General features: G+C 41.1%; 1 protein-coding gene across 8 annotated transcripts in view; it reads right to left on the reverse strand.

Moving 5' to 3' along the window:
• The window catches only part of Trmt9b (tRNA methyltransferase 9B (putative)), a 60,054-nt gene extending 33,869 nt beyond the window's left edge, over positions 1-26,185 (reverse strand). For 2 of the 8 annotated variants that reach the window (XM_058583960.1, XM_058583959.1), the window contains exon 1: positions 25,059-25,840. The gene's annotated coding sequence lies outside the window, so the exon portion shown is untranslated. The other 6 variants (XM_046459262.2, XM_046459267.2, XM_046459260.2 and 3 more) reach the window with 6 other exon arrangements.
• Between the last annotated feature and the right edge of the window lie 1,687 nt (positions 26,186-27,872).

Consider the following 27,872-nt stretch of genomic DNA (forward strand, 5'->3'; position numbering starts at 1 on the left):
AAAGAACCTGGTTAAACTCTTCAGACAAAGAATGATATTAAAGATATTTAAAAGGGGTAAAAAAAAGGAGAACGAACTAAATTGATAGGTGACTGATGAAGAATTAAGGCAAAGGACACTCTGAAGGTGAAGTTGTGGTAAGCATGGGGCTGACACAGTTGGATGTGCCACTTCTGTGCTAAAGTGAGGTGGAAGAAAAAATATGCAAGGTAAACAATAGGAAACTCTGGTAGGAATCTTAAAATATCTCTGAGAAACCCTTCCTTTGGAATGCACGTGAATATATCCAAAGACATTTACTTAAGATTTATGCATTTGCAGGACACAGAATATAGGAAAATCTAGATGTTGTTAATGGGTTTTGAAATGCCAACATGATCGTCAATGTGTTATATTTTATATTATGATATGCATTGTTTGTATAGTTCTTTATATTGTATATTTGATTTCAGCATTTTCCAGGCAATGTCCAGAGGCAACGTCTCTTACATTCTCTGCATCTTTGTCTGGTACTGCGGTTTACAGTGTTCAATAAATGTCTACTACATAAGCAGGTGAAGAAAGAAAAACAAAGAGGTTAAAACAATGACCCTGGGTGTATGATGCTGATTTACCACCAGAAAGAATGCAAGAGGAGGTGGGGTTTTCAGGATTGGGCACTGTTTCTGTAATAACAGAAGACGTATAAGTAAGATGGACATGAAGCTCAGGGAGCAGGCTGGATTAGAGATCATGTAAAAAATCATCATTACCCTAGGACTTGGCAGTTACAGCCCAGGGCATAAATTAAATCAAAAGATAATGTGCACAGTAAGAAAAGGAATGAGGTCAGAACACCAAGGGTCACGAACATTTAACCCCCGTAAATGCCAGTACTAGAGGAGCAGCTAGCCACCTGCATTAGAATGCTACCATTATGGTTCGGCTAGGTGGTGTCTCTTAAAAGCTCCTGTGTTAATACAGGAAGTGAAATGATTTGATTATGAGAGCCATAACCTAATCAGCCCATCCAAATTTGAATGGACTAACTGGGTGGTAACTCCAGGCAGGTGGAGTGTGGCTGGAGGAAGTTAGGTCACTGGGGGCTGCTCCAAAAGGGTGCATGTTCTCTATGGCCCCTTCCCTTCCTCTTTCTCTGCTTTCTGGCTGCCCTGAGCTGAGCAACTTTCCTCTGCCATGCCAAGGTAGGGCCATGATGCTCTTCCCTATCTTGGAGCCCAGAGGGATGGAACCAGCCGCCCATGGGCTAAACCTCTGAAACCATGAGCACAGAATAAAATTTTCCTCCTCTAAGTTGTTCTTATCAGGTGTTTTGGTCAGCAATAAAGAGGTAACACAGCTACTGCAACTGAATTGAATTAAAGAATTATTGACTAAGCACCTAACTAGGCAACAGTTGCATTGGAAGCTCTAAGAGCCAAAGATGTGGGGAGGAAGGTCCCACTGTCTAGAAACTACAGGCTCACACAAGACTAGCATAGCATGACAGCTGAATCACAAGGGTAGGAAGCAAGTATGTGACTGACTGATAGAAAATTACAGATAGCAAGCAATAGTCGATTCCACAGTTTGGGGGTGACATTGTGACTCTGACTTCCTCTAAATAATGAGGCAAGTGAAATAGCCTCATTAATATTCCCAGCTCTACATTGAACTCCTTAATGATGCGTCAGAGAGATCACAGTGAACATGGAAGGCAGAGGAACAACTAACTGGCATTTCTAATTGAAATTCTATGAGCAGAACAAACTCAGGGCTTCAAAACAACAAAATATATGGCACTGGGAAAATATGACCCCCTCCCTCTATAATCCCAACAGGGACTTTAAAGTTACTGAAGGAACTGTATGTTGAAAGAAAATAGGCAATGGGAGTGAAGATTATCTTAAAGGAGAGAGACCACATATTCCCTAAGAGTATTTTGTTTTTCTTGAAAATTTTCAAGGATTCCGTGTCTCAACGGACTTCTGATAGGAGTAGGCTATTATCTCCAGTATTTAAATAAAAGGCATGAGTGTGATAACATGCAGGTGGGGAACGTGAGTGTGTGCGGCTACAGAAGGGGGATATAAAAAATAGGCAACAAGAACTCATAGCCCAATATTGATCATGAGATCCCTTATGAAAAAGGCTGTTCCTCCACAGGCCATGCCGAGGCCATATTGGATCTAACTGTGTTACAATTCATTTTGATTTTGTAGATTAGAGGATGCCAGAAAAGAACAAGAAAATCAAATATGAGATTCAAGGAAAATAAAAATAAAGCAGCGGCTTCCCCCAGGCATTCACTGCTGGTGTCAATTTGACAAAACCAGCTCTCAGTCTGTGCTAAGACAAAAGGGATAGGATCCCGGAACAGCAGCTTGCAAGACAATCCCAGAGCAGAAGCAAAACCTTCATTATTCTCCCTCTTTCCTCTCAGGAAGGATGGTTTGGGCAGAATGGGAGATGAGGAATCCCAGTTATTTCACCGGCAAAGGACTGTTTGAAATCTGTAAACCTATAAATCATCTAATGATCTTCCAGCAATGGGATTAAGGGGGAAACGTGAGGATGATTTACATATGAGCCTCTTTCATGCGAATATATTTACAATATAATTGACCCCCAAATAGGCATTCCAGGAGTTATTTTTAAAATAAAAAATAAGGTCTGTGTATTTGGGTTTCAGGAAGAGATTCCATTTGCACGCAAGGTGGAGTGAAATCTGGGTTGTTGAAATCTCATCCTGTGCATTCTACCTCAGACTTTCTCCTCTCACCTATCTCCCCATCTCCATGCCACCTCCTCAGCCTAAGGTCAAGTTTTGGACAGTCGAAGTTTTCATATTTTCGTTCCCTTTTTTCCTGGAATTTTCTTCTTCCTCTAGACCACATAACAGATATAACCGAGCCCCAGCTGTGTCATCTCTCTATGAAGTCTTTCCTGTGCCCCAGACAGGATTCATCACGGGTGCTCCCTGTGCTGCTCCTGAATTATACACACGCACTTGGGTCTCAGCACTGTGGTGGCCAGTCTTTGTTTACCTTGGCTGTCTAACGTCCTGCTGGGTTTTCCGTTGGAACAACCTCATTGTGTAGAGTACTGGTGGGATCTGGGCCTTGCCTCTCACCATACACTGAAACAGAATATTTCCCACTCCCTGTGCCCCAGTGGGATGGTATAGGGAGCTGACAGGTGACCTCCCCCATCCCCCCCCACAAATGTCCACGATCTGATCACTAGAACCTGTGAATGTGACTTTGTTTGCAAAAAGAGAACTGACATGTAATTAAGGATCTCGAGATGAGATCATCCTGTTTTGTACAGGTAGATCCTACATCCAATGGCAAGTGTCCTCCCAACAAGTAGAAGAGAAGGCAGAGAGGAAAAGCCCAGAGGCAGGGATGAGAGCAAAGCTGCCACAAGCCAAGAAATGCCCACGGTATCAGGAGCGGGAAAAGGCAAGGACAGATTCTCTTCTAGAACCTTCAAGGGGAGCATTACCCCCCCCTGAGGACTGATTTAAGATATCTCTAGAGCCATGAGAGAATGAATTTCTGTTGTTCTCATCCGCCCAGTTGTGGTAGTTTATTTACAGCGGTGCTAGGAAACAAATCCAATGGCCAGGTCATGTGACCTAGATTTGGTCAACCCTGGATTCTGAAACCAAAGCACAATGTCCAAAGGCCAATGCACTCTGATGGTGTCAGCTGCAACTAGCCTATAGCAGTGGTGGCAGTGGCCTGGCCAAATGACTGCAACTACAAAGGGACCTTGTCTTTCTCCAACTGCCTTGTCCCATTTCCCAGTTTGGGTTCTCTTGAGTCTGTGCAGTCCCCAGCATATTCTAGAAAGTTTCTTCCCTGCTTAAGATGTCCAGAATTAATTGCTATTGCTTGCAATTCAAAATTTTGATTCATTTAAAAAAAAAAAGCATGGGTAGTTGTTGTTCAATCTATTTAGGGAAATATGAATTTCAAAAAGCATCATTAATATTCCAGAAAGGGAACCTGGCAGCCAACAGTATACGGTCATTAAAATCTAATTTAATTAGTCATGACCTGTGGTCATAGGAATTAGTTTCCAAATAGGGCAAGGTTTGTGGGGGGCGGTCAAGGCTGCTCCCATCAGAGAATATATGACAGCCTGGAAAAATAAGGGGGTGATGAGGCATCAGCATAACTTAAGAAAGAAAACTCTCATCACTTAATTCTTAGCTCAAGAAGCAGCCTTGATTCTCTTCCCTCTTGAAGCTGCACAGGGCCAGGACAGATGGAAAAAATAAAATCCTGGTTAGAGCCAGTGGCTTGACAGATTACTTAAACCTGCAGTCTTTCCAGGTATTTTACATGTATTTCAGGCCATTGTCCAAGAGAAAAGATGGGACCCTGAGAACAGCAATAAGAATAGATGGATGCAGCCCCTCCTCCCTGCTTGATAAGGATAATCCTTATTTTCCAAATTCTCTCCACCTGTAAGAGGGACATAGTGCAGCCCATTCTACACCTCTGCCTTCCCTCCACCTCTCACTGTCCCCAAATCTGTAACTAGTTACTTTCTGAATGTTCCAGAGAGACAATTATAAAGTCAAACCCGGAGGGCTTAACACAACAGAAAAATTACAGGTGGTTAAGTGAACAAATGCCCCCAAATAGCCAGAAGCATCTATTTAAAAGCATCTTTTTCCTCTTCCACTACTTTTAGAAGAAAGAAGCAAAAGAAAAATTCTAAATGTTACCCTACATATGCTTGGCAATTTTATGTGCAACCTAATATTTGCTATATATATCAAGTATGTTGTTCCAGGGAGTGGAACATTGGGTTTTCAGGGTCTCATAACAGTGAACCCACTCATCTATTTGTATCTGTTTTCAGAGGTGGCTCTTCCTGCCAGAGGGACGAGCACAAACTGTCTGTACCATCCTATGAAACACCCTCAATCAGCTGTACATGGAATCCTGTTTGGATAATGGACAACTTCCCTCCTACAATTTCCTTAATCAATTTCCCCCTCACTGCTGGATCTTTCCCAGTAGTGTCAATATACGCTTCAAGATCTCTTAACTTAAAAAAAAACAACAATCCCCTCTTACATCATCACAGATCACGGTCTATTTTAGGTCCTAATTTTACTGCTTCCTCTTCTGGCAAAGTCCTTTTAAAAAGTCTCTATTTGTTGACAACTTCCGGCTTATGATCTTTTAGGTGGGCACAAAACATCTGCCTGTCTCAGGACTGCAGAGCTGTACCCAGAAGATTGGGTGGCAAGAAAAGAAGAGGAAAAGAGTGTCACCTGCTGCTGTCTTGCTTCACGTCCCGTTTCATGCAAGAGAGGTGAAACCTTGTTTCGCTAAGAATGCAGGGGATGACCTCCAACCCCCCCCCCCCAGGGTCCTCCACTTTCCACCAACCCAGATCATCATTTTCACTGCAGATCGGGCTGCCCCAGACTGCCACACACTGCTTCGTTTTACCTGAGGTCTTCCCCATTACTGAAAACGTTGACTTGCAAAGCCATCATGTCACACAAGCAGGATTTGTAGGCGATTTTATGTCCCTGGAAATCCAGCCCATGGGGCCTGTTCTTCTGCTGCTTTTGAAGAAAAACCAGGCAGGGCCACTGATTTTTACATTAACTTTCAGATAAGAAAATGCTCTTCAAACCCTTCATTTCCAAAACGCTCCCCCTTCTGAAATTAATATTGCCCATTCAGTGTAAAATCAAGGCTCTGGATTTCATTCCCCTTTGAAATTCCTCATCTCCAGAGCAGCCTGCTGCCATCAGAAAGCCCGTGGTAGGAATTTGGAGCATGGTGGTCTCCTTTCTTTCTTGACCCCCTCACTCCCAGCTCCAGCTAGTTTCTGGCCCTTTTAGGGATGCAGGGTTAGAGGAGAGGGGCTGGCAAGAAGTTGGGGAGCCATACAAATCCTTTTTGAGTGAGACTGGTATGTGTCAATGTCAGTGATCTCTGGGCATGGTGGGAACTGAAGGCTGGATCATTTTGTCCTCATGGAACATCCCACTGGTTCTTTGCAGTCCCTCGTGGCTGAAGACCTGTCACCTGTAGTTTCCTGACACGGTGAGTCATTGTTCTGCTGGCTGCTTATGACAGTTCCTTCAGCAGGGGGTCATCTAGCCTTATATGTCCACCACTTTCCACCCTTGATCTCTTCACCTGTCCAGATGAGACCATCACCCACAGCACCTAGGCCAATGCCATCTGTCTTGTGAGGCCAACATCCAGTCCAAGGAAAACACACGCCCGTGATCCAGCTCAGTGAGGGTGCTGGTGCTCCCCGAATAATATCCCTTCTCCACTGCTGCAGGCTGCTTTCCACCAGCCTTTGGGTTTTTCAAGTGTAAGCTGGACCACAGACCAAGGAGCCCTCTAAACTGCAGGAGGTACACATGCAGTTCACTGCGTGGTCCTTTTCAGTCCCCTGCCACTTGGCTTGAAGATGAGGACAAATAGCTCCCTCTCCTCTTCCAAGAAGCCACATGTGTGTTAGCAAGGGAAGAAGCAAGCACAGCATGTCAACATTCTCCCTAAAAGCATCCTCTCCCCAGCACCCAACTGCTTCAATATAGGGGTTATCCCAAGGGCCACAGAACCAGATTTCCTTGAAAAGGAAGGAAATTCTGATGTGTGCTACAACATGGATGGACCTAGAAGGCATTATGCTAAGTGAAATTAGCCAGTCATGAAAGAACCAATACTCTATGATTTCATTTATACAAGGTTCCACAAACAAATTCACAGAGACGAAAAATAGAATGGTGGTTGCCGGGGACAGTTGGGAAGGGTGGAAAGTGCTGGAAATGAATGGAGATGATGTTGCACAATGATATGACAGTACATAGTGCCACCAAACTCACATTAAGGAATGGTGAAAATGATAAATTTTGTCATGTATATTTTACCACAATAACCCAGAAATCGCAGCCATTTCTTCTACAAGTCCTGCTTATGTAATCTGGCAACTGGCTTGAGGACATGGAAGTGACCTGCCACTAACACACTTGGGACCGTGCCTGTTATCAAGTAATTGTCTCTGGACTCTCCCTTCTACACACTGCTCTGTGTAGTGAGGGTGGGAACTCTACAAACAACATTTTTTCTTTGCCAGGTGACTCTGCCAGAGGGGACACCATGGGGATCCCTGTGGGCACAAGAGGCAGAAGGCATCAGCTCCTGTCTGTCCTTTTCCTGCCAGTGTTGCCCAGCAACAGGCCTTCCCCGGGCAGCAGTGTTTGCTTCCAGTTATATCCTTAGCTTCCAGTCTTTTCCACTCTCCCAGAGAGCCCTTTGCACCCCAAGAGGCACCACACCAACCAAGCAAGACCTTCCAAGAGACCTGTGTCCCACATCCTCAGGGGACCTGATCTGAGTTCTCCATGTATCAGCACAAGCTGCTCAGGGACCCCTCCTCACAGGGCTGGGTCCCAACTCCAGGGAACCCCTCTCAGTTCCCAAGTCTGGGTCTCCTTCAGTCCTCAGGTTCTGACAAGCCCTGGCTCTTTTCTTTGCCCCTCCCAAACACAGCGAGAGACGCTTCCTGCAGTCACTCTTCCTTCCTACCTTATTCCTTTTTTGCACTTCTACTCCTCTAATATTGGTCTAGCCAATTCCTTACATTAAATTCTCTCTGCTAACATCACTAGTGTGGTTTGTTTTCCTGACCAGACTCCTGACTAACACTTCTTTGAAAAATACAAAAACAAGAAATGATTTCCACTTCATCATCCTACAACAGTTATTTATTGTCCATTTCTTCCAACTAGTTTGTAAACACTATGATATTATACCCACCAGGGAATTTGGGTTGGTAAAATATACACATAGCACTCTAAACACAACTTGGCCTGCAGCAGGTAACGCATCATATTCATTGGATAAATGAAAAGGAAATATTTAATTTCAATATACACACACAAAATGTGGTTATAAAACTGTGTTTATAACATATAAGGTAAATATATTCAGAGGAAGATAAGTAACTCAACTTTGCAAAACTCTCTTTCAGAATTTTTTAGCAATATTTATTTTCTGCTTTTTATCTTGCTTACTGATTTTCTTGCTTACTAATTTTTATCTGTGCAGGTTTCTCCATATTCTTCTTGTGCATTAGGGTATGTTATCCATGAGATGCTCATTCAGTCAATAAAATACTTTTTAATCTCAACTATATACTAGATATTATTCTAGATGCTTTAATGATAAGTCCATTTTAAATCCAGCTAATATATAATTGAAAACTAAGTGAGTCACAGCATTTGGGGATGATAAAAACAACAACAACAACAACAACAATACTATGCTAGAAGAAGAATACCCAGGTTGTAAACCCAGGCCTGCTATTCCCTGGCAATATGAGCTTGGGCAAGTAATTTGGCTTCTCTAGGTATCTGTTGCCTCCTCTTAGAAATAAAGAAGTATAGATAATTTCTCAAGTGTCCTTCCTTTTTATGACTCCTGATTCTTCAAATAGAAATGTTCTCTAAATTTCCAAGAGTACAACAGAATTTACAAACACGGGTAGTCACCATGCAGACTCAAATCTTTCTCATCTCCATGCTCATGATTCCCAGGGTCTGAAAGGCGCAAAGTGATTGACAGTAAATAGGCAGTCTAAGAAAAATCTGTGGTGGCAATTTCTAGTTCCACTTCAAAATGAAATTATAATTTTCTGTAGTAAGAAAGTTATCTGGGTATTTGTAAGACCCTGACCAGTGGAAGAGTATTTATATTGACAGCTGCGTAGATCATCAAACACACTGGAATACAGCTCAGAAAAGACCAGATCGGTGCAGCCAGCTCATCTCTTTTACTGACACAGTGGCCAGACTGTGTCAGACAGCCCAGAAGGCAACTGCCTGAGATCTGAACAGAATACACGATTACCAAAGGGGAACTCTGAACCCAAGGACATGCCATGAACATGAACTGAAATCATGGCACAGTGGAATGTAACTGCCATATATGTTCTCTCTTTACTGTAAGGAGAGAACCGCAATATAAATGTTGGCTGAGGGCTGGGACTGTATAGCTCAGTGGCAGGGAGCTTGCCTAGCTTGTGTGAAGTTAATCTCCAGCACTGCTAAATAAATAAATAAATAAATAAATAAATGGATGTTGGCCAAATGCTTCTTTAGAAATAGTGAAAACAGAGGGAAAACAGGCTTCCCCTGAAACATGAACCCCAGAAACAAAAGTTCAAGGAGAGTGAAGAACACACCAAGCCATTTAATAACAACACATGTCTACAGAAGTTAGCGGAGGAAATTTGTGTTTTTTTTTTCAAAAAATTTTATTCATAGAAGTATGGTTTGCATATGCCTAGAACAAAATCAAGTAGTATTGGAATCATCACCAGGAAAGACCTTAAAAAAAAAAAAAGGGAAACTTGGCATCAATTAGGGAACCTAGCACCTAGAACAATTCTATTTAAACCTGTGTGTCAGGGGCTGGGGGTATAGTTCAGTGGTACAGAGTTTACCTCGTATGTAAGAGGCCCTAGGTTTCACCTCCAACACTGCAAGACAAACAAACAAATAAATAAATTTAAATATGTAAATACGTGTAGTAAACATTACAAAAACCAAGAGTGGTGGACTTATAAACTTATGTGAATACAAAAATAGGTAGCACTGTCACAGAGCCCAGGAGGAAAACCCAGGTGTGACCAAGAGGCAGGAACTTCTGGTTTTATATAAATAATCAGCCCTCTAGTATCTGCAGATTTAACCAACCTCAGATGAAAAATATTTGAAAAAAAAAAAAGGATCCATATTGAGCATGTACAGATTTTTTTTTGCCATTATTCCCTGAGTGATCCATTGTAACAACTATTCATATAGCATCTAAGTTGTATTGGGAGTTATGAGTAATTTAAAGATGATTTAAAGTATCTGGGAGGAGATATGCAGGTTATGCAAATACTAAAGCATTTTCTATAAGGGACTAGTGCATCTGCAGATTTTGGTCCTCTTGGGGGTTCTGGAACTAGTCCCTCCTATATGCCAAGTGAGGTCTGTATGTAAGTAAGCATACGCTTACTTAGGAGACTTCTGAAGTGCAGTATTGCAGACCTGGCCCATGTAGTTAATGAACAGCATGGCTGCATATCATCTCTTCTAGTGACTAACTGGAAGATACATACTGGTAGAGGAGGAGGTACACACAAGGACCCTATGTTAGCAACATGAGGGCCGCCTCATGCTCAGGCTTGTCCTTACCATTCTGAGGAGTGGGTCCTCCCTGAGTGGGGAGCTGAACATGGAATTCATGTGGACATCAGCTCACACTTGGAAACATCCCTGTCTTAAAATTCCTCCTAACCTAATTGTATTTTATAAAAAATTGGGCCACAGATTAAAAGCAGAAAAAGCTTTTGGTAATTAATTAGAAGCCATCGAGCTCTTTATGACAAATCAATCTGAATTAGTCAATTATCTTTCACTGGATGTTATGGTTTAGATATGAGGCATTCCCCCCAAAGCTCATGTGTATGACAAGCAAGAAATTTAGAGGTGAAATAATTGGGTCATAAAAGCCTTAACCTAATTAGCGCATTAATCCAGTTGAATGGATTAACTAGATGATAATCTTAGCCAGGTAGGGTGTCGCTAGAGGGGGCAGGTCTCTGAAGGTGTGCCTTTGGGGTATATATTTTGTCTCTGGTGAGCAGGGCTCTCTTCTATTTCCATGTGGCCATGTCCTGAGCTGCTTTCCTCCATGATATTCTACTTCACTGTGGGCCCACAGCAATGGAGTTGGCAGTCTGTGGACTGAGACATCTAAAACTATGAGCTCCAAATAAACTTTTCCTCCCCCAATTGTTCTTATCAGGTTTTTTGGAGATAGCAGTGAAAAAGCTGACTAAAGCACTGGCTAATATTTGTTTGCTAGAGGAAAATTTTTCATTTATAGCAATTTCATCTAAAAGATGTAGCCGGTAAGTTTCTAAATGAAAGGAATAAAAACTGGGAAGATCTGCCCACCTCTTCCTGACCTCATCTTCATCAAACAGGCCACATTTCAGGGCCTTCACATACTTCTGCAGACCTTTATTGTCCCTTGGATCTTGGATGCCCTTTGTGATTTGACTAGTATCTCACTTAAAACATGAATAGTTCTATTCTGTTGTCTTTTTTTAGCAGCTGTGTTGAAAGATTCCCTCAGCCTGGGCAATGACAATGGCTAAAGTAAACCTGCAATAATGCTTCAAAATCCATCTGTTAAGTCCCAGTTACCACTTTCATACCTACAATTACTCTATGGTCTAAAGTGAATGTTCTGAAAATGTATTAATATTATTCTGGCATTCTAAGTGGATTAGTAATTGTAATTCTACCAGGGAAGTGACCACTTAAATTTTTTTTTTTTTTAACCAGCAGGTTTTGTCATTTTTTAAAGAGTCACTTTAATTTGAAAGGATCCATTTAGTTATAGTGCATTGGTGGAGAGAATTTAACAATCTAAATGGAGAAAGCCTGAGTTGGTCAAATGCCTAGCAAGAGTAAGTTCACTTTCCATGTCAATATTAATATAAGAAAAATTGGTGTGGCAGGGAAATCACCATTGTCATCATCCCTGCCACTGCATTGAGATCTAATGAGGGTCAGCCTTTGTGTGGAAGCTGTAGAGTGGAGTGCCAGAAGCCATCCATGACCCATATGTGAACTGAGCCATGTGTAAACTGAGCCCTGTTGAAGCCACTAGGCAGGAAAGCCAGGTATCATGTGACATCCTACCTACCTCCCACTCAAGCTCTAGCATAGTTCCGGGAGATGGGGTGACCCTTTGGAGTCACATAGCCTCTCCCAGATGGGTGTGGCTTGCCAAAATGCCAGTCAACGGTGTTTACTGTAAGACCCTGCCACACCCAGAAGCAAGCACCCAACCAAGACTCCTCCCATTAAAACCTTATTTCTGCCTTTGATGTACTCCCCCTTAAATAAAGAATGGGAGCCCTTTCCAGTTTTCAGTTCCAGCTCCTATCAGGACTGCAAGACCCATCAGGTCTCCCCTTTCCATATCTAGTTTCTGGATCTGTTTTTATTACTTACTGATTATTTCAGACTTCTTATTTCCCAGGCGGCTCACACCTCCTGAGCAGGAATCTACCCTGTGGGCATGCTGGTAACCCCATTAGTGGGGCAGGAGTTAGAAAAGGACTTTGAAGACCACAAGTCCCAGCTGCACCATGATCTGCTCCCATCATATGTAATGAATGGTGTGTGTGCCATCTGTATTAGCCTGAAAGTCCAATGCTAAATAAATAGGTAGTGATGTCGAAATCCAGCTCAATTTAAGTAAACACTAAGTCACAATATTTAACAATGGATAAAGCTGAGATTGATCCTTTTCGATATTTTAATAACGTTCATGGAAACCTTTCGAACATATTTTACATACTTTTATTCTAAGCAGCCTATAAATAACATATTTTATTTGCCACAATAATAGCAGTGATGTTCTCCCAGGCTTAATAAAGTTCCAGGGGATTTATTTCTGGAAACTCCACTCCACCCATGGATACCAAAATATGAGGATGCTTATGACCCTTATTTAAAATGACATATTTGCATATAAATATATGCACATCTTCTTATATTTTTAAAATTATCTCCAGATTATTTATACTATCAAATACGATGAAAATGCTATGGAAATCATGTTATAGCGTATTGTTTAGGGAGTAATGACAAGAAAAATTCTGTATAAGTTCAGTACACAGTTTTTTTTCCAAATATTTTCAGTCTCTGAGAAACCACAGATATTGAGGGCAAAGTGTACTTCTTTTTTTTTCCTGGAATTCTACCCAGGGGCACTTATCCACTGAGTCACACTCCCCAGCCCTATTTTGTATTTTATTTAGAGATAGAGTCTCACTGAGTTGCTTAGTGCCTCACTAAGTTGCTGAGGCTGACTTTGAACAGGCAATTCTCCCACCTCAGCCTCCCCAGCTGCTGGGATTACAGGCGTTTGCCACCATGTCCGGCCAAAGTGTACTTCTTAATCCTTCTTCCGCCCTACTTTGCTGGCTGTCACTTCTCATTCTCAGTGTTCCCATCTCCAGTAAGTGCTTCCACTTTCTAATTTGCTGCATTTAGTCTGCTTTGGACTTAAATCAGACAATGCTGTTGGAATCCTATCTAAAATATGAAGAAAAACATTTGCCTTTCCAGCATGTCATATGGTTCGGGTCAGGAGGGGTCAGCTTTGGACAAATGGGTTTGGTGACATCAGTTTACAGGCTCTTTGCTCTGGGTGGGATGCTGGGGAAGGCTGGCTGCACCTGTGACCTCTGCTGTGTCCTTGGGTACCGGTGCTCTGATAGCCAGCCTTCTGCATTTTAGTCCCTGACACCTTTTCAGGGCTCTGTGTTCATTTCTGGGCTAGTTTGCTTTTATATATTCTGAGCCCCTTAGTAACCGGTAGCTCCCCCATTGTCTGTAGCACCCCACACCTGCTTAATACCTGTGAAAACTGATGCAGGGAGTATGATTTGCATGTTTACATCAAACTGAGAGGCTTTCAATTCTGAGTAAGTGCCACAATTAGGAAAGCTGCACTGAAATAGGAAATAGACCAGTTGAAAGAACGGTCTCATTTGCAGGCAGCTCACATTGTATTTTATAAGAATGTGTTTGACATTTTAAGCTTTCCCGTGGCAGCAAATTATACTTCTCCTAGCAGCCGGAGTTATTAAGTCTGTGCCCAGAATAAACCAGACTGTTTTGGAAAGTTTAATTTTTTTCAGTTTCCATACTCCATTTTATGACTGTGTTTGTTTCTTCAGAGGTAAGACTGTGTAAAAGCATATCGTCTATTATTTTCCATTTAAAATGACAGATATCATTTCTTTAACCCTCAAGGGGTTCCATCATAATCTACTTTTAAAAAATTAAAAAATAAGTACACAAACAGGAAAACAGTATTCAGGTCTTAAGCTAAAAATTAAAAAAAAATAAGTAAAGATGAAACATTCAACCTGAAGTTCCTGAGGCAGGATGGAAATATTTCTTGTAAATGGATACACAACATTTCATGGAAGCTAGGATGCCATCTGTTTTCTCATATGTATAATTATTTTACTTATTGCCAAGAAAGATGAGGATATGCCATCCACTGAAGATGCACACTCATGCCAGTGATGTTGAAATGTGAAATAATGTTTTTAAAATAATGAAATACAATATTTTCGGAACTTAGTTTTAAAATCACAGAAATAACATGACAACAAATGACTTGAGTCTTTTAAATTTTCTTAGGAAGACCAACATTCTATTTTGGTCAACAAATTTCTTTGTTTTATGGTGTCCCAAGTTTTTGGAAAATGAGAAGTTCCAGAGTTTATACATAAAAAAAAACAAGATGCAAAATTCAACAAATGGGTGTAAAACCAAAGCTGTCATTTTGTAAATACTTGAGACTCAACCAGTACAAAAGCTATCTAATTAGTTTCTTGAGGACCAAGGACTGGAATCCATGGGTGTTGATTCTACAAGTCCATAGATCCATCATGTCATCCTGCAGTTTAGTTCAAATAAACAAAACTGATGTTACTCATACACAGCCTTAACCAAAGTTCATGTTACACAAAACAGTCAATAACCTCTGTGAATGTTTCAGTGATTATTATTAACCTGCAATAAAATTTAACATGTCCAAATACAACAGTATTTCCTCCATTTTTAAATTATTCAGTTAGTCTTTGATTTCTCACTTTAATGAATCAGTCATAATACACAGAGCAGTGGGAATAATTCAAACTTCAAAATAATGTGGTTAAGAGTTGGTACTCTTAAAAAGAGTAAGCTGGCAAGGTAAACATGGCCAATAGCAAAATACAGAGCCTTAGTATGAAGTTGATCAGCTTTTAGTTGCACTGGGAGTAGGATTTCTAGGATCTTCTGCATTTCAGAGGTTCACATGGTATACCACCCATAAAGCCATTCATTTTATGTCCAAATTCATCATCTTAATGAGAATAAAATTTTCTGTTCACACACCCTGCCACTACATTTCAAAAGACCCACATTTTAACAAGTAGAATAGACACACTATCAAACAAGATATCATAAATTACTTTGGCTAAAAAAAGATTCTTTAAAAATATCTAGCTCAAAGTTCTGCTCACAGGTTTCTCTATATACTGCCTCCTTACAGGAGTGGCTATCTAGCCTTTTTAAGGAAATGGTGTATGATCTCCTTCCTTTCCTACAATTATGTAGCAACCACAATATTCCTTCCTAGCAAAACAAGAGAAGTTAGATTGGCTTTTCGGCCAACTTGATGCAAAGCCTCAAGAGCTTCCTGCAGAGGAAAGCCGGGTGGAGAATCAGTCCAGGTCTGCAGTAGGAAAAATCAACAGTAGAAGGTTGGAGGGCCATGAAGATGGATGTCATTGCCACTTTGGGGCTGTAGATTTCTCTGTTTTTGGCCTGTCAATGCATTCCGTGGGCTCTAACTCAAACCTTTAACCAATATGAAACTGGATGGCAACTCTGCTCAGAAATCTGGCTGAGTGCATCCTTTTCTCCTGCTAAAAGCTTGGGAGAAATTTCTGCACTTATGGTGCACTGAAGCTGATAAGATGTTTCTGCTGGGAAAGGAACAACAGAAATATTAATGTCCTTGACCTGGAGCTCTGCTCCTTACTACTGGACCTGCTGTCACTCAGACCCCTGGAGTTAACACTTTCCACATCTTCTATTCTAGCACCAAATAGAATTTCTTGTTCATTTAAAAAAATATTTCATGAAATGTTTAAATTAAAACCTTGCATCCGTGTGGTACTTTAGTTACCACTAATAAACCAATATTGATTCGTGAATATTAATAAACACCCATAGTCTATTCTAGGATCTACTCTTTATATTGCACAGTTCTGAATTTTGAAAAATGCATAATGTTGTGTATCCACAATTACAGCCTCACACAGAACAGTTTTATGGCCCTAAAACTTCCCTGGGCTCCACTTATTCATCTCTCCCTCTGAATCCAGCCCTCTGGCAACCAATGATCTTTTTAATATCTCTATAATTTTGCCTTTCCAGCATGTCATATGGTTAGATTCATACAGTATGTACCCTTTTCAGACTGGTTCCTTTCACCTAGCAATATGCATTTAAAGTTCCTCCATGTCTTTTTGTAGCTTGATCATTTTTTTTTTAATCACTAAATGATATTCTATTGTATAGATATGCTACAATCTATTTATTCATTCACCTATGGAAGGACACCTTGATTGCATCCAGTTTTGACAATTATGAATAAAGCTGCTACAAATATTCATATGCTGGTTTTTGTGTTGACTTCCCTATTAATTTTCCAATCTTCATTGATATAGGAACAATACAATGAGAGTAGACCTGAAGACACTGTTCATTCTAGGAAGCTGAAAGACACTAATTTGGGGTCCATTTTTTCTGAAAGCACCTTAATAATTCTTTGGCTTTTGGCTACCATTTCTGATTATCAGATAACTTCTGCAAATGTATTTTCTGCAGTTCAGTTACTACCTATATACAAAAGTTTATCAATTTTTTCCAAGGATCCTGTTATTAATGAACAGGTGTCCTCTGTTGACTACAGAGTACTGATACTGCCTAAAGAGAGGAGGAACAATTACATCCAATGAATGTAGCAATTCCACGTGTCAACATTATTCTCCAGGACTATACCTACCCAGTGGAAATAGAGCTACTTAAAATTTCAAAGAATAATCACATTTCGATGCCTCTGCTTCTATAAGGGGATTAGCTAAATTTAGATCACAGGCACCAATATTCTTGACATTGGCGTTCTGATATCAATATCCACAGTCAAAGGTAGATTACTTTTTTCTGTAACTGGAAGGTCCATATTCAAGTAGAATCTGTTTCAGTTCCCAACTCAATAGTAGTTGGTTCCATTCCCTTTTCCCCAAGAAGTACATGATCCCCTGTGTTTCAGAAATGTTCTTGGTCACGTGGAATATTCTGGATTCCACCTCATGCTGTTCTAGTTTTTGGTGCTCTTGAAGGCCACTTGCCTGACCTAGAATCAGATATTTAAGATGCCTGCCCTTTCCCCCAGCAACATCTGTAGTCTGTGTATGACTGGTAGTTATGACAGAAAAAAGAGCTTCCTTTCTGTGTTGGGATGAAATTTGAGACCTTGGATGCTTTTTGCAGCAGGAAGTTTCTTGAGGTTATCTGCAACATCTGCTGTTTCTGATGAATTCTGCAAAGGCTGAGCTGGGCTCCAATCTGAAGCAATACTGTGCTGGAGAAACATGATCAGAAAGATCCTATAGAGGAAAAGAATTTTTTTTTCTTTTTCTTCCATTTTGAACTTCTTTATTTAAAATCAATATTGTGGGCTGGGGATGTGGCTCAAGCGGTAGCACGCTTGCCTGGCATGCGTGGGGTGCTGGGTTTGATCCTCAGCACCACATAAAAATAAAATAAAGATGTTGTGTCCACCGAAAACCAAAAAAATAAATATTAAAAAATAAAATCAATATTGTGAGAATATACCAAAAAGAACTGAAAGCAATAACTGAAAGAGATATTTATATACCCAAGTTCAGGGCAGCATTATGTACAGTAGCCAAAAGGTGGAAGCAACCGAAATGTTCAACTACAGATGAATGGGTAAACAAAGTATGGTAGGTACATATTATAGAATATTATTCAACCTTAAAAAGGAATGGAATTCTAATACATGCTACAATACAGATGAATCTTAAAGACATTATGCCAAGCGAAATGTGCCAGTCACAACACAACCAATACCGTATGATTCCACTTATGTAAGATTCCTAGAATAGTCAAAGCCACACAGACAGAAGGTAGAATGGTGTTGCTAGGGACCTTGGGGAGGGGGAGGGGGAGTGGGAGTTATTGTTAAGTGGGTCTGGAATTCAACTTTGAGAAGATGAAAAAGTTCCGGAGATGGATGGTAGTGATGGTTATTCAATGGGAATGTACTTCATGCTGTTTGTTGAAGTGTACTTTAAAAGTGGTTAAAATAATATATTTTAAGTTATGCATATCTCACCACAATGGCCTTTTTTTTAAAAGTCAATATTAAAATTAATGCAATCCTGTGAGATAACTAGCACCTCAATATTGGACATCCATAAGTCTTGATCACTCAAAAGTTTTCTGAGTAGTCTTCACTTATACTTCTTTTCCCAGGGCAAATTTTAGTACTATCCTCTTTATTCTCAGTGTGTCCTGGTTTAGACAACAAGTTGGTCACTGTAGACATGTTCACCTTAGATCTAGTTCATAACTGCATAAATCATTTCATTGCCATCTTTGTTTACGAATGACTTATTCTGACTGTCTCTGTATTTTCTTGAATTACTCTAATTCTAAATTTGATGTCCAGTGAGTGGTTACAGAGTCTGAGAATTTTTTAAGGATATCTGATTACTTTTTGAACATTGATTAGAGTACCAAAAGCAGTCCTCATCTCTTACAAACACATTACCTCTTTAAATACTAAAGCCCTTTGATTTTCAACAAGCTCACCTATTTCAATTTCTGTGGGTCGAAGAAACAAACATAAGAACTGCAGTTACTTTTTGCCTCTTAGCTACCTTTTAATTTTTGTTAAGAATATGAGCAACTATTCTTTGAGGTCAAAACTATATTTGTTTGAAATAATTCCATCTTTCACCTTGCAATGACAGAATATGCCACTTTCTATTTGACGAAGCCATGTTCTTCGTGCTTATTATTACAAGAGAGCCCACTATCACAACCCTTTGTTATCTACCCCATAGACCATACACAATATGCTCTTAATATCCACTTCTTGAATTGCCAAGTAAACAAATCATTCAGTGATGTTCAAATACTAGTTTTGCTTAATTCTCCTCAAATTTTGTCTTAAAAAATATGCATGTTCCCTTTATCTAGCTCCCCCCCTTCCATATGGCTCATCAATGATCTAACCTGAGAGATATTTCAGATTGGGATGTTCTAAAAAATTTTTATAGACTACTTAGCAAATTAAAAGATAATTTTGATTTTCAATCCACAGAAGGAAATTTTGTACTAGAACTTCATTTTTAACCAAGCTCCATGCAGCAGGAGAAAACAAGAATTTATCATTCTTATAACCTGGAGTAAGGGAAACCCAGGGTCTTGCCTCCAATGTTTGTACAAATTGGAATCAAAGGGAAAAAGTGCCTGAAGGGAGAGAGCATTCATGCATTACTATAACACAAAGATGAATACTCCTACTCTCCTTTATTTGATCGAATAATATTCGGTTCAGTTACTCCCTGGATAGAAGACTTAAAGCTGCATTTACAGAGTACGAGCATTGTTTTATCTTCATGTGTTAATCTGGGGTGGCTTGGGGTGAGCCAAAATTATCACTACTGAACCCCAAAATGCAGTCATATTATAGTATAATTTGCTCCCAGCAGCATTTGTAATTCTGCACTAAAATGCTTTCATCACCTAACAAGAGATGAATAATCTTACCTTCTGAGATCTAAAACTCAATCTAAGAAAATGCATGCAAACAGTGACAAATTCACTAAGTTAGTCCATTTCCTTAAGATATCCTTCTGTCCTTTTCTAACTCCAAGCATCAGAGGCAAATTCAAGATGATTTTTATCCAACAATCAAGACTATTCTTAGATATACTCATGTACTTTCTGAGTGCAAATAAACTGATAATTTATTACCCAGGAATAGAAGAGATCCAATCATATTCACATTAGTGGTTTGTAAAAAAAGGGAATTGAACAGGTGTGAGGGTATAAAATAAGTGATTGGAGTAAATTCAAGCATACTCTTATTTTAATCTATAATAAATAGATCAGGTCTATCTTTGTAATCCTTAAAAAGAACACTATGAAAGTTAGAGAAAAGACAGATTCAGCAAAAACACAAGTACACAGTTAATACATCTAATAAATAAACTAGCCAGTCAGGACTATTATTTATAATAGTACTATATTCTTTCTTTGCATTATGATTCATGAAATGGGTAGGCTATCTGGAGCGTTGGTGGGGGGAACCATTTTAAAAATCATTTTTTAAAATATTTTACTTTGATTACTAATCCAAATCAAAGGAATATTTTTTACTTAAAAATTTATTTTTACTTAAAATGATTTTTTTGTTTATTTACTTAATGCTTATTCTAGTAATTGTAATCTATAATATCCATCTGTTTGAAAGAGTAACTGGTTAGTAACTAGGTTTTTTTTTGGGGGGGTACCAGGGATTGAACTCAGGGGCCCTTAACCACTGAGCCACATCCCTAGCCCTATTTTGCATTTTATTAGAGACAGGGTCTCACTGAGTTGTTTAGTGCCCTGCTAAATTGCTGAGGCTGGCTTTGAACTCAGGATCCTCCTGCCTCAGCCTCCTGAGCTACTGGGATTACAGGTGCGTGCTACCATACTAGCTGCTAGGTTGGTTTTGATTTTTATAACACATCTTCCAAAATCAATCTCAACCTGCTTCAAATTAAGTATTCTAAATCTCCAATAAACTGTATTTTAGATGTGTTGGATATGATGGTTTGTAACTTAACATTTGTTTCTACCTCCTTCAACTGTACATTATTTCACAACTCTGGCTAGAGGCCTAAAAATTACATTTCCCAGAGTCCCTTGCCCCCAGGACTCTGGGCATGGAATAGGTTCTGCCAATAAGATGAGATGGAGAAGAAGGGAGGTGGAGGGTTTCTAAGGATGATGTTTGCTAGCTGGTTTTTGTTGTTGGTAGCAATGGTCAGTCACTAGCTTCCTGGCACTTTGCAGCAGCTTCTCTGATCAATGGAATACAGCCAAACAGTGTGCTTTTGATGTCAGCAGTTCCAGTGGCTCTCATTCCCAGCCTCTAGCCTGTGGCAGTAATGGGAGCAAACCTGGGCAGGTTCAGGCAAGCTGCCTGAGAATCACCTCATGAGGCTTAGCCAAGATCCTCTCATCTCTTATAAGTAGCAACTTTCCCTTCCAACCTTCTCCTGAGCAACTAATTCCCTTATTAAAGCTCTTTCTGCTTATAGTAGCTAGGGCTGTTTCCCTTATCTGCAACCTTACTGATAAGAGAAAGTGAAGGCAGAGATGAGAGCATTCTGTATACCAAGATGGAGGAAATACCTTGGGAGAACCATGAAGGGGGAAAGGTTGTGCCCATCTGGCAAACACAGTTATGCAATACAAAACCAGCCAGGTGTACCTAAGTCAGGGTTGATGGCACTTTAGGGTCTGGACTTGAGAAATAAAAAGAAAAAACTTATGAAATCTGCGAAATAACCATGGGGAACACTGGAGAGAGAAGGAGACAAGGAAAAACAGAGAATAATACTATGTACTTGGGGAAGAGGACTGCCCACCAAGTCCTTGAAATGACCTTGAGAGAGCAATCCAAGGGAGAGGCTGCTTCCTGCCACTGCTCTGCAGAGTGTATATCACAACCTCACAGAGCTGGGCTCAGGGACTCTCAGATACTTTGGTGACCTTTCCATGTGAGAAATATGAAGCAATCGGTCCCCGCAGCTCTTCTATAGATATGGATTAAAACTGAAGGGGTGACTGTGTGTGGGTGTGTGGGTGTGATATTATGATAGCTAGAAGTATCCGTGACATGTATTTTAAACAGAAATCTGTTCAATTTGAAAAAGAAATTAATCCAAAGTATTTTAAATTCAGACTATAATACAAAGAGCTGGCAAATTAATCTATCATGGTAAAACTGTTTTCATTTTTGATCAGTTAATAAAAGATTACAAATATCATTTTTATAATTCAATAGAGTAGTCTGAAAAACTCTAAGGTAATATGTTTCAAAAATAATTAAGAGTTCTACTGAAACCATAGCCTTACATAGAAAAAAAATGTTTCTCATAACAGACCTACTGCTTCGGCCTCATTCATACTGTCTTGCCCCCTTCTTCAAAAGTACCTGCTCTCTTCTTTGTTCTCCCTGAAAAACACACACACACACACACACACACAGTCACATTCAGGGTCCCTGCAGGTGCTGTTTATTCTGCATTAAACATTCTTCCCTCATATCACTTCCTTATGTAAGCATTCCTCACCTCCTATCCCATAGATTCTAATTCCTTATTTCTACCTTCATGCATTTCTAGTTGCTATAACTGAGTAGCAAAGACTGGATAATTCATAAAGAATTGAGTCTTATTTATCTCATGGTTCTGGAGGCTAAGCAATCTAAGAATATTGCTCTACTCAGCATCTGGTGGTGACTTCTTGCTGGTGGTGAATCTCTGGAAAGTCCCAAAGAGGTATCACATGGCAAGAGAGCAAGCCTAGTGACTTGGGTCTTTTCCTAATAAGCCACTAATACAATCCTAGGACCCCAGCCTTATGACCTCATTATTCTGACTTCCAAAAGCCCCATTTCCAAATACCATTAACATACAACTCCAAGGATTAAGTTTCAACAGGAGTTTCGGAGGGACACACACCTAGACTATAGCACTGCCCTTGACATTTTTCCCGCAGAGCACTTAGTAAAGATTTAAATGATAGGTTTACCTCTTACCAGCAAACATGCATTCTGCAAGCAAAAGGTTCAAATCTGTTTTTCTTGCTCTTGGTGCCTTGGGTGCCTTGGGAATGCTGAATGCCTGAAAAGCTGAATAAATAGTATTACTGCTTCCTTTCCACAGTCTAAATACTAGACCCTATTTCTAAATCCTAAAGGATGTAAATTTTGTGAAAACCAAAAATTAACATCCTGTTATCAAGACTATACTTCTAAAGACATTAACAGAAACTAGTTAAGCAAATGCATAAATTTATTTTACAAGTTCACTTGGAAAGCTCCTCCCTCGCCCTATTATCTATCTCATCATTATCTCCAAAAATAATTGCAAGTGACCTCTTTAACGTTGGTAACTCAAAGGTCTGTCTAGGGTAGAGGAGAAGCAAGTGTGACAGTGTTAGCCTCAAGCTCCTAGGCAACACTAACTAGGAGAGGAAGGGGGAATGACCCATTGACTCAAATATTAAATTCTAGAGTCAATTATGCAGCAACCCCTCTGCAGCCCCGGGAAATGATACTAAATCAACACTGCTACTTCTTTCTATAACCACTCTTCACGACTGTTCCCAATGTGCCAACAGTATACTCAGCATTTCACATTCATTATTCCATCTGCTTCTCATAACCACCTTAGAAGGATCATTATGCCCATTTCACTGATGGGGAAATGGCACTAAGCTAAATTTCATTCCAGGCAATCTAGTTCAAACTTAAAAAGCCTCCCTGGAGTAGTTGGAAGGGTCTCTGCATGAGATGTAAGTACCCAAAATAAATGGCATTATCCCCTCTTTGAACAGCTCTTATCTAGGGCTTTTATCCTCTCCTATGCCATCAAGAGAAGAGAATCACAAAAGCTATGGCCATGTAAGATCACTATTCTTTCAGCCTTCCCAGGGACCAAACTATGCCAGATCCAGCTCAATATTTAGATCCGTAAGTTTGTCCTTACATAATTCTTTAATTATCTTAATACTTGCATGCCACTCTTCAGAACACTTCCTAATTTGTCTAAGAGTAAAAACATAAAATTGCACAGACAAGTGCTGACAGCCTAATTTTAACATTCATTACACCATGGGCTAACTGCAATGAGAGTTTTCACTCAATTCCTTCTTAAAAATATAAACCAAACGTCCACATGCAGTAAACACAAGAATTTCATTGCATTTTTCTCTCAAAATTTAGATTCCGAGTATTGCTAAGCATCCCTAGCTTGTGCCTTCTTCAAAGCAATGATAAAGCCTTCACCATGTGTCTCAAATTTTGGAGCCTAGTTCTCCATACTTTCAAGTGAAATGCATTGAAGTACTCACCTACCCATCTCTCAGAAATACTATATGTGGTGTCTGACTAATACCTTTTCTACACAGCCCTTTTAATCATAAGTAAGATCTGGCTTTGGAAAATACACATAAACAGAGATTTAAGATGTTCTGGGACTTCCTCCTGCTACCCTGACCCTCCATTTTAAGGAAGAATTAGTTAACTATGCAGACTAAGTATTTTCAATGTCATCATCCCTCTGGTAAGTAAAATTTTATTAAAACCTCCAAAGTACCTTGATACTTTAACTATATTAAGATATATGCCCCAAATGGGGGGGGGGGGCAAATTATTTCCAAAGAACATCATTACAGTAATTGAATCTTTCTAGAAATATGATTTCTTTTGAATTAGGAAGAGTCTGTAAGAGTTCTCTTTTCAAATCTGACCAAGCACATTAATAAAGCGGCAGTTTTCTGAAGCAGTTTCCTTAGTGACGAGATACTTTCCAACTTGTCAAGGTCTCCTTTAAATAAGTTACATGCAATCAACGGCATCAGAGCCACTAGCATCCTTCTCCAGTGATCCTCTCTTCTGAGCATCTCTAAGGCACCACTCACAATATTAGAGTTGTTTACACTGCATTTTCAGCCAGGAATCAAGGGCATAAAAACCTACAGTCTCCAAAACAAATTAACCATTCATTAGCCAGGAAGGCAAAGGATTTGACTTGCTAATTAGTCACACGAATAATGTTTTCCTCTGCTGAAACAACACCAATCGTTACCTGAAATATCGCAATGACCTTAATACAAAGCTATATAGATTCATTCTAGCTCTTTTCCCCATGTGAAATTTCCTATGTACATTCAAATTCATGCATACCCACTTATATAAAGCTTTGCCCGTATATTTTTGTAATCTTCCCCCTCTTTCTACATAAAGTATGGTTTGCTTATATCATGTATTACAAAGAACCAAAGCAATATAAAGAGAGAGAGAGAGAGAGAGAGAGAGAGAGAGAGAGAGAGAGAGAGAGAGAGGTTAAGAACACAAGTAATATTATATAAATCCTACCATCCTATTTTGGCATTCCTTTCTAAAAACCGTATTTTCATCTTCAGCTTTGAAAACTTTCTGCCTTCAAGTTATCTTAGTTCTCCGCCTCCTGCTAGTTAAAAATCAATTCCCAAGTGATAGCTTCTGAAGGGAAAGATACACGTGCACTCCACGAAAATACAAACTCATTTTCGCCTCTAAGCCACTAACCGTGTCCCCTTCAGCTCTGAGCTCTGATGGATCGGTTCTCCCATCTGAAGCACATCCCGCAATCCCTTACTGCTCCGCAGGCTCGCCGGTTTGGGTCGTGTCTAAGTTTGCAAGGTAAACAGGTCACCCACGGTGACAGGAATGGCCTAGGAAGAGCAGGAACTCACCCAGGCGGTCAGACCCCGGGCGTGCAAGGCGACCTGTCGCACCCTCTCCTCCCAAAGGGCGCAGAGCCAGCAGAACTAGGGCGGAAAAGAGGCTTCTCGCGGCTCCCCTCTGCAGACCATTGTCAGCGCCCGGGTCGCGGGCGCTCTCTGCACGGTATCGGGGCGGGAAGCTCTCCGAACCAAATAGTTACAATGCTCTCCGGGGAGCTGCCGAAGAAAAGCTCTTTTGCATCCAGGTCGGGGCGGTTCTAGGTGTAACTTCCACCTCTTGACCTATTTTGGAGCGTGAGAATGAAAGGAAGAGGGAAAAAAATAGACGGAGGGCGCGCGCGGGGTGCTGCTGCGCGCGAGGCCGCGGGGAACGCGCGCGCGCGCGCGCGCGCGCCCGGGCTCGTGTGGGGTTCTGGAAGAGAAGTTGGAGCGAGGCCCCGGAGGCCTCCCGCTCTGAGGCTCGCTGCCCGTCTCCTCCAGCCGCGGCCGGAGTAGCACCCTCGCCAGACCCTTCCCGGCTCGGAAAAGAGCTTCCGGAGCTCGGGGTGCTTCGGGCAGACCCGGCAACGGTACCTGGACGACCGCCCGCGGCCCTGGGAGCGCGGGCTCCCGCCCAGTCACCACCCCGCCTCCCAGACCCGCCCTCACCTCTCAGGAGGCGGCGCTCCGGCTCCGGCTGTCCGGGAACTCAGGCCGGCGGCCTCTCCGGGTCGGGAGGACGAGCAGGCTCCGAGGGACGGCGGGCGCCTGATGAGCCGGGGGAGTGTCTCCTCCCCACCCCGTCCCCTCCGAACGTGCCGGGAAGTGAGGAGCGATCGCTCTCTCCCTGCCTGAGGCCGGGGGTGACCTTCCTGCCTCCTCCCCCTCGCTCTTCTGGTCGGTCTCTGGCGTGGCCGGTCCTCAGTGGGCGAGGACACCGAGGCGGGTACACCTGGTCGGCCCAAAGCGCTGCAACGCAGTACCTGGGGTGACAACACCGTGACGCTTCAGCGCGTCTTTTCTCATTTGGTCCTGGCAGCCACCTACTTCAACGGAAATACCCCCCATTGGGTACCTGTGTACATGGGATAGATAACTAGATCAGAGGATTTTTGCATAGTCCAGAGTGCTACTGCATGGACGCTCCGAATCGTTTTACTGAAACAGTATGCTCCATCTGTTAAAGAGTGTTTGCCAAAGGAGCCCCATCAAGTGGCTTCTATCAGAGGAAAGGGTGGAACCTAGAAGCTTTTCCCCAAAAGGGGACAGACACACACCCCCTTATTTCTGTAAGAATATCTCTGCCACGTCTTTAGCGTAATCACATTCAACCTCTATCAGTAAACTACTCAGTTGTCATCAGCGGTCTATGTATTTTTTTAAAAAACCCTTGTTTTCCAAGTCAAATGATTAGTACTTTAACTGTTCTGTTGACCTTTATGTACAAGGTTGGGACTCCTGTTCCCATGGGGTGGGGGGGACCTCTTCACCTTGAGTTGTTTTTCCAGTCACATTTGTGTGGACCCAGCTATATGGCTATTGTGGTATATTCAGGGTGGTACTAAGAGGGCCTGTTGGAGATCAGCAGACAGTTTCTGATTCTGGAATAGTTCCCTAGTGCCACAGTATATTGAGGTGGGGTAGAGAGAACATCTGCTCCCGCCTCTTTATTGTCATGACAAGGGTAACCAAATAGGCATTGCCTTTTTCTGTAAGTACCCTCACTCCCCCACCCCGGTTTACTGGTGAGGTGCAGGGCAGGTCATGAGCCTGGTTTTATGTATTCTTCTTCAGCTGAATGCCAGCCCATAGAAATGTCACTTCATTTTCGTTTCCATTCAGTGAAGCTGCAACTTCAGTACAGAGGACGTGTATTAGATACTGAAATGTTCCCTGCCTCTTCCAACAGAGCAAGACAAAGCACATCTAAATAGTATAGTGCCTGACATATTGTAGAGACCTAATCAATACTTATGGAGTGAATATTATCTAAACAGAGTGTGATGAACAGGAAAGTGGCCTGTTTTAAATGTTTCAGGAAAACATTCACAATCAGATGAGGTGGTCAGGGAAATAATCCTAGAGGAAGTGACAGGTGAGGAATTTTGAAACAAGGAACTGGCTTAGGAGAAGGGAGAATAAAAGTATGTTTGATGTGATTTCAAGATATGGTCATGGTAGAGGTTCTTAACTTTTTGTACAAATAGATCCTTATAAGAATGTGACAGAAGTTCTAGAGCACCCTACCAAATAAACAAATGATAAAGATATTTACATATGTTTTCTGGGAGTTCATGGACTGCTGAAGCAGATCTGTAGAATCTCCAAAGTCTGCAGATTTGAATTTCTAATTCTTTGTTTGGAAGCAGGGAGAAAAATAAAGACATTGTGTTAGCTGTTTGCTCCTGTGACAAAATACCTGAGATAAGTTACTTAAGAGGAAGAAAAGTTTATTTTGGCTCACAATTTCAGAGCTTTCAGTCTATGATAGGTTGGCTCTGTTGTTTTGGGGCCTGTGGCAAGATAGCAAGCACATCATGGTGGGGAGTGTATGATAGAGCAAAGCTGCTCATATATGATGGCTCAGAAGCAAAGAGAGGAAAAAGAGGAGCTAGAATCTAAATATCTTCCTCAAGGACACACCCCCCAATGATCTAACTTCCTTCCACTAAGCCCC

This window comes from Marmota monax, unplaced genomic scaffold (genome assembly GCF_021218885.2).
Source record: "Marmota monax isolate L192 unplaced genomic scaffold, Marmota_monax_Labrador192_F-V1.1 WCK01_AAM20220418_F8-fsc00332, whole genome shotgun sequence".
Classification (NCBI taxonomy): Eukaryota; Metazoa; Chordata; class Mammalia; order Rodentia; family Sciuridae; genus Marmota; species Marmota monax.